This window comes from Acipenser ruthenus, chromosome 1 (assembly GCF_902713425.1).
Source record: "Acipenser ruthenus chromosome 1, fAciRut3.2 maternal haplotype, whole genome shotgun sequence".
In the NCBI taxonomy this organism is placed as follows: domain Eukaryota; kingdom Metazoa; phylum Chordata; class Actinopteri; order Acipenseriformes; family Acipenseridae; genus Acipenser; species Acipenser ruthenus.
In genome coordinates this window covers 18,458,078-18,465,265 of record NC_081189.1, presented here as the reverse complement: position 1 = coordinate 18,465,265, position 7,188 = coordinate 18,458,078, and positions in this window count along the sequence as shown.

Here is a 7,188-nt window from a genome sequence, read left to right as displayed (position 1 = left end):
ATTGTTATGCTAAAACAAATGTCCTTGCCTTCCTCTGAACTGGAAGTTAAAGGCATTCATATATTTACAGTATCAGATTTCACGGTATAAAGTCACTTGTAAAAGTTACCGGAAGATTCGTCTTAAAAAGCTTAGAAAAACACTTAGTAATTTAAATGTACTCAAAAAGTAAAGTTCACAGAGCGAACACACTTACTTAACCTTCAAAATAACACCAAGCAGCAAAGTTACTCAGCTTAGAAAACTGCATGAATGAATAAATCGTAAACCCTTTACCAATTTGAAAAAAAAGACTGTACAAAGCAAAACAGCGCAGCTGTCCAGATTAAGTGACTAAAGAACAATGTCAAATGTCAAAAAAAGTATTATTTTAAACGATTGTACCAATTAAACATGTCTAAATTAAGCAGAGTGCGCTGTATAGACAGCTAGAGAAAAACAAAAAAAAAACGATAGCAGTCGATAGCACTAAATGCTTATGTTATGCATAGTACATATTAAAATTGATCAATTTAGGAAAAGTACTACTAGTATTTCATAATTTAAGGTTTTAAACTTTTACCTATTACCCCAGAATAAATGGGATAAGAACATTTAGTCTATTGGAGATACAAGTCATTCATCAGGTAGACAGGCACTGCACAGAAATGAATGAGCTGACTTTCTCCCTAACCCTGTGGAAACACAAAGGTCAGTGAGGCGCTGCACTGCCAGGGTGCCAAGCTAGCAAGACTCATCCTGTACAAACCATATTTACAGTTGTATTGGTCTTCTTTTGAACTCTGTTATTCAGTTTAAACTAGGACAGAGGTAGGTTACAAAGCCAGCAGAGGATACAGATGTTTCAAACTGATTAGCACTGTCGGTTTGGTCTGCTCAAGCTGATTGTGTTTGTTACCAGCGGCTGTTCATTTTCCATCCGTGTATAACAGTTAACACCAAGCTGTCTATTTTAGTGGCTAACGACAGATTTTGATCAACACACCATATGTCCTGAGAAATTCAAACAAGTACACAGATGTACATCAAAATAACTGTTCAAGGGGTCCCTGAGTGGCTCTCCTGGTAACAGCACAGCCATGTGGTGTGCAGGGTGAGTCACACAGCGCAGGTCCGCGTCCTGGCTGTGCAGAGTCGCCAGTCTTCGCAGGGGATTCCGAAGGGAGCGTCGCATTGGCGCTGGTGCTCCCGTGGGTTAGGGAGGTAAAACTGACAGGGACGGGTTTCTCCTCATCGCGCTACAGCAAACCCTGCAGGACTGGCCTTTGTCCTCCAGAAGCCGGGAGCTCGCTGACATCCGCTCTCAAGTTCCTGGGTGTAAAAGAGGAAGCTGGCTATTATTAATAAACTTGAAATTATTATTATTATTTAAACGGCAATGAAAAACATCAGTTTATGAGTAAAGGAAACTGATCATTGTAAATGCTAAGGCGAGTCATAAACTAGCAGTTGGTTGAAACAATTTAACAACAATGCTAGATTGTAAATAAATATAAAACTATAAAGATGATTAAAGAAATAGGAAGACAGGGTTTTTATGCTGGGTTGTCTTATGGATGGATGGATGATGATGATGATGATAATAATAATAATAATAATAATAATAGCATCAGTAATAAAACAAACTTAAATAAGATGGATGCTGTAATTGTATCAATATGAGATTAAAACCAAGATTAACTGAAACATTTTTTTAATCGCTTGACAGCCCTAATATATATATAGACAGAATAATAGACAGTGCAGGTAAGCTATTATAAACTACTAGAACAAGACCTAGGGCCTACATTTAAACTGTTGTATAATTATAGATGACATTAGCTTTTATGGCCACTTGCTGTCGAACACTGTGTATTATAATTTCTACCTATACTGTACAAAATACCGTTAAATACATCCATAACCAATGTAGATTAAGCAAGATAAACAAAAAATACATAAGGTCATTTTGAAGTCAATTGTGTAATAATAATAATAATAATAATAATAATAATAATAATAATAATAATAATAATAATAACTTAAACCATCAATGTTATTTAGGATTCAGCCTATTTATTATTATTATTATTATTATTTTTTTTTTTTTTAAAGCATCAGAATAATATTCTACTCACAGTTCACTGTTGGATTTAATGTAGCATCAGGTCTGTTCTGCACACAACTCGCTATCCTATTGTTGTCTTCAGATATTTAAAAAATCCAAACACTTCTCTTTTGAGACATATTCAGGATGATTGCAGGTTACACAGACCCTGGAAAATGACTGTCTCAGTGTTCTTGTGTCACATTAGTAAGCGCTCCTGACCAAACATTAAATTCTGTGCTGGAAGAAATTTAAGCTTGAATATCGGTGTACGTGGTCGGCTAAAATAACACAAACTGCTGATAGCCGATTGGGTTTTTTTTACCTTGTATCGGTGCCATGCCGATAGGCAACCGATTATCGGTGCACCCTTAGTTAGGACCCCAACCCAAAATAGCCCCCATCTAGATTGGGTCGACCCCATCAGGTTGGGGTTATTTAAAATTTTTACAACCCCGAAATCTTTTTCGTGTTCAGGGTGGGGTTGTCTTGTCGCATTACTCATGGAATATTGAAGAAAACATTTGTATTTATTAAAAACTAGTGCTGCATAAAATTAAGAAAACCTTGAAATATTTTTTTTTAAGTACTGTATCCATTTTCTAATAGCAATTGAAAGCTCACAAGATGGCTTTACCTTCTGGAAAGGCCCTTCTTGTTATGTCAAACGCCCTTGCTTTCGAGATGGGCCTTACCACATGGTAAATACCTCTTCTTTGGGTTCTGTTGCTTAAGTAAGGAACCGGTCTGAATGGAGTTACATGCACAACTACTCTCTAAAAGCAATTTTGCTCTGAGCCAACAAGTATTATATTAAAAAATGTCAAAGGTTCGTTGGCAGTGCACACCTTGCATCAGCTTTTTCAAAGACTTTTAATTCTGTTCATTTGAGTCTCACACAGGTTGCTGTGTTCTGTACAGTGCTACCCAGAGACTACTGTGTGATGCATCTGAGCTTATACTCAACTGACTAGCTAATGCTGCCCTCTAGATCCATAGCCAGCTGTTTTGTTGGCAATAAAGAATATGCAATTACTTCTCAGTTCTCCCCAGTCCTAGGATGGCATCGACTAACCGAATTACTCATTAAAAAGCTTCCCTTGAGATCCACAGCTGAAATTCTGAAACTGCCTTGCCCTGGTCTCTAATGAGCATAGTAGAATTCTGATTGATCGGTGCACACCCCTAGTGATTAGGGAGGAAAGTCCTCTCCCATCTCCCAGACTGAATGAACATAATCAGGAGCAAAGAAAAAAACAAAAAAAACAGATTCCCAACCATCATTCTGGAAAATATTACCACTTGACATGACCATCAAAAATAAATGCATTCTTTACAAGATGTACATGAAAAGTTCACGTGTCATCCCTGTGCACATTGTTAAGATTAGAAGGATCGTTCAGGTATTGCTTATCAAGGGCATGCAGAGGTATATGTTTCGCACAAAAGGCTTCGGTTCATTTTAAGTTTGATTCTCCTTTAAATCTGCTCCCCCTGCCTTTGTGAAATTGTTTGGGATATTGCTCTGCTCGTTGCATATAACTTAAGGGAAGAGCTAGGGTTTTTATATTCACTTTGGCACTGTTTGATCTAATACCATATTGAAAGTGAATGCAGAGACTCATGTTGATATACAGAGTAGAATCTTTTACTTTCAAAAACTTTTTTTTTTTATGAATGATCTTATTGTCTTTGTAATGACATTTCTACAGAACAAGTACAGTTTTACATCACAAAGTAGCAATTCAAATCCCGAGATTCTATTTTTACTGCTGCAGATCTAGTCCCTTTTCTGCCTAAGAAACTGCATCTTGTCTCTTTGATTTCCACGTTCCATCTCACTCTATCTCTATGCTATCCAGTGTCCAATCTGCAAACCAGGCCCTTCCTGTATGAAAACATTACATATCTCAATATTTCTATTTATTAAATGGATACTTCATAGAATCAATTTTTTCAAAATATTGAATTTCTTACCATTTAATATGACATGGCATTTGTTTTGTATATTTTTTCTATTGCAGTTTCTGCTTGGATCATTAATGTGCCGTGATTAATAGATATTAGGATTTTTTTTCAGCCACTTTCTACTATTAAACTATTACTATTAAAGATGATGAAATGTGTTAAATATTCTCTTTTGACTGTGTGCAATAAATGAAGCCCACTAATCAGCGTTTCTGAGTTTTGTTTAGAAACTACCCTGATTGCAGAAACAGGAATTTCCTTCTGAAGTAGTTATTAAGTATTGTAAATAGTAATCCACGTAGGCAAACCCTTTAAGTTTCTCAGAATAGTTGTATTTCCAAATTCCCCCTTTAACATGCTGTAAGCTGATGGGCATCGCTTAAAACAGAAAGGAACCTGTTAAAAACGTGTTAATTGCATGATGAAAAGTCCTGCCTATTCAATTTTTCGGTACCAATCATTGATCATGAGAAAGCATCATCTGATAATCTAAATAATAGATAACAATGCATTTTACTAAGGCCAATTTCTTTGCTGATTTTGGCTGGAGTTTTTTTTTTTTTTTTGAGTCAACAGTATAGGCTGAGACATGGATCCAGGTGTCATAAGATTAAATCGTATTCCTTTTCTGATCAAATGAAATGTTGTCACTTCTTTACTTATGAAAGGAATACTATATATAAGCATAACCATTAGCCTGTGTAAAATGCGCTGGGAAGTTTTCAGATTGTCAGGAGACACTTTCTCATTATCATTGCTTGGTACTAAAAAATTGCAGACAAGGCAGGACATGCCATCATACAATTAACACGTTTTTAACAGGTTCTGTTTTAGGCGATACCTGTCGGCTTAAGACATGTTAAAAAGGAAATTTGGAAATAAAACTATTTGGATAAACTTAAAGGGATCCCCAGTAATTCGAGCCCTGACATTTGCCTATTTTGCTGAAGGACAAACATGTTTTTATCTTTTAGGAATAGTTGTATTTTGATCATTAGTTGGGCACTTGGTCTAGATACAAGCAGCTGTACGTAATGACGTCACAAGCTTTAAAAAATGGTTATCGCATACATTTTCTTGATCCGAACAAGACTAGCGTGTAAACTGTAGCGAATAACCAACCTCGCTGAACATTCTGGTTATATGTGCTGTTGGCCTGAAAATGGACCAAAAAGGAACAACGTGTTTCAAGAATTAACCCTCTATTGCACATTGTAACTTACAGGTAACTTACTATCTGTGTTGCTTAATACACGTACAAATGCTTTGATTCTGTAGTTGCATGCTCTTACTTTCAGGAGACAATCTAAATAAACCAACGGTAGCGTCCCATTTGGTCACGTGACTTTTTTTTATTTTCATTCTATTACCACGATGTGAGCAGGTTGCATGTGTAAAGGCCCGCTTTGTGAGTGGAGTGTTTTATACTGTAATATTGCCTTTTCTGCTTATTTGATTAAAAAAAATGATTCATAATTATAGGTAAGTAAAAAATTATGTTCATAACTAGAACATCGTGTTATATCACTTTTACTATATAAAATGAACAAAAACTGGTATGTATCCAGAAAGTAACATTATGCATAGGGACACAGAGGGAGATATTAGACTTACTATTGTTGGCATATTGCAATATTTTAGAGGGGTGGTACACTAAAGCAATACTATATTATTATTATATATTGTATTATTATTATTATTATTATTATTATTATTATTATTATTATTATTATTATTATTATTTAGTCATTTAGCAGACGCTTTTATCCAAAGTGACTTACAGAGACTTGAGGATGAACTGTGCAGAGTCACTTACAATAGGACCTTGGTTTTATGTCTCGTCGCAAGGAAATGAATGCATCAATGTTTTACGGCAAAGGGAAGAAAAAGCCAGATTTCGCTATTCCTCCTGATGAAAGTGGAGATGAACTGGTCGTTAGCGTCGAGGATAACGAATGTGTTCCAAATCCCACCGACAGAATCTGCAAAAGCGAGGACGATGATGACGACGAAGATCAAAATAACACAGGTATTATGAAAACAAAATTTATGATTTTTTTTTCAGCTATTGTTTATCATATGTCATGTGTCATGTTTTATTTGTATGGGTATTTACTGATATATCAGTCAAAACAGCCTATGGATTAATATATCAGTAAATACCCATACTAATAAAAGATGTTTTCATAATACCGGAAGCAGAGGAGGTGCTTGTCTTCTGGAGGGAGTGTCCCTCCACAGGACGTGCAAGCATGAAACTTAGGCATGCTTGCCGTCAAGGTCACACCACGTGCAGAAGGTGTCAAGCACGAGGCACGGGTGAGTGAAAAAAATGATTGCTCAAGCACCGAGGGCAACCAGAAACGGAAGCACAGAGGTACTGAGGGCGGCGAACCACCAAAAGCATTGAGGACACCGCATGCACAGAGACTCTGAGGCCTGAGGGCGGCGAGGCACCGAGGCCCTGAGGCTCCAAAAGGTTTCGAAGCACAGAGGAGCGTCTAAGTACTGGAGCATCGAGGGCGCTGGAGCACCAAGGGCGTCTAAACTCTGGAGCGCTGAGGCACAGAGGGTGCCGAAGCACTGAGGGTGTCTAAACTCTGCAGCACGAGGCACAGACAGCGTCGAAGCACAGAGGCCATCGCGTGCACAGAGGCTCTGAGGTCCAGAGGCTCTGAGGCTCCGAAAGGTGCCGAAGCACCGAGGAGCGTCTAAGTACTGGAGTACCGAGGGTGCCGAAGCACCGAGGGCACTGAGTGTGCCGAGGCTTCAAGGCCCCAAGAGGCGACGAGCACCGAGGGCGTCTAAACTCTGGAGTGCAAGGGGAGGTCACGCACAAGTAGAGGACATGTATCCCGAAAAGAAGCGAAGAGGACCTGCAGCCCTGTTACCATGTACATCAATTTATCAGGACCACACTGGACACTGGCCTGTTTTTGTTGGAGCTAGAGGAAGATGCAAAAATCCAGGCTGCAAAGGACTTATAAAGGTACAGTGTCAGAAATGTAGTGCAAGAGGAGCCAAAGTTGAACAATGTTACTTCCAGGTAACAGAGCAGGGAGGGGGTTAAAAGCCTCCCTGCAAAAACACATACAAATGCATTATTGTATTATTGTTTTGTAAATTACTGTCAG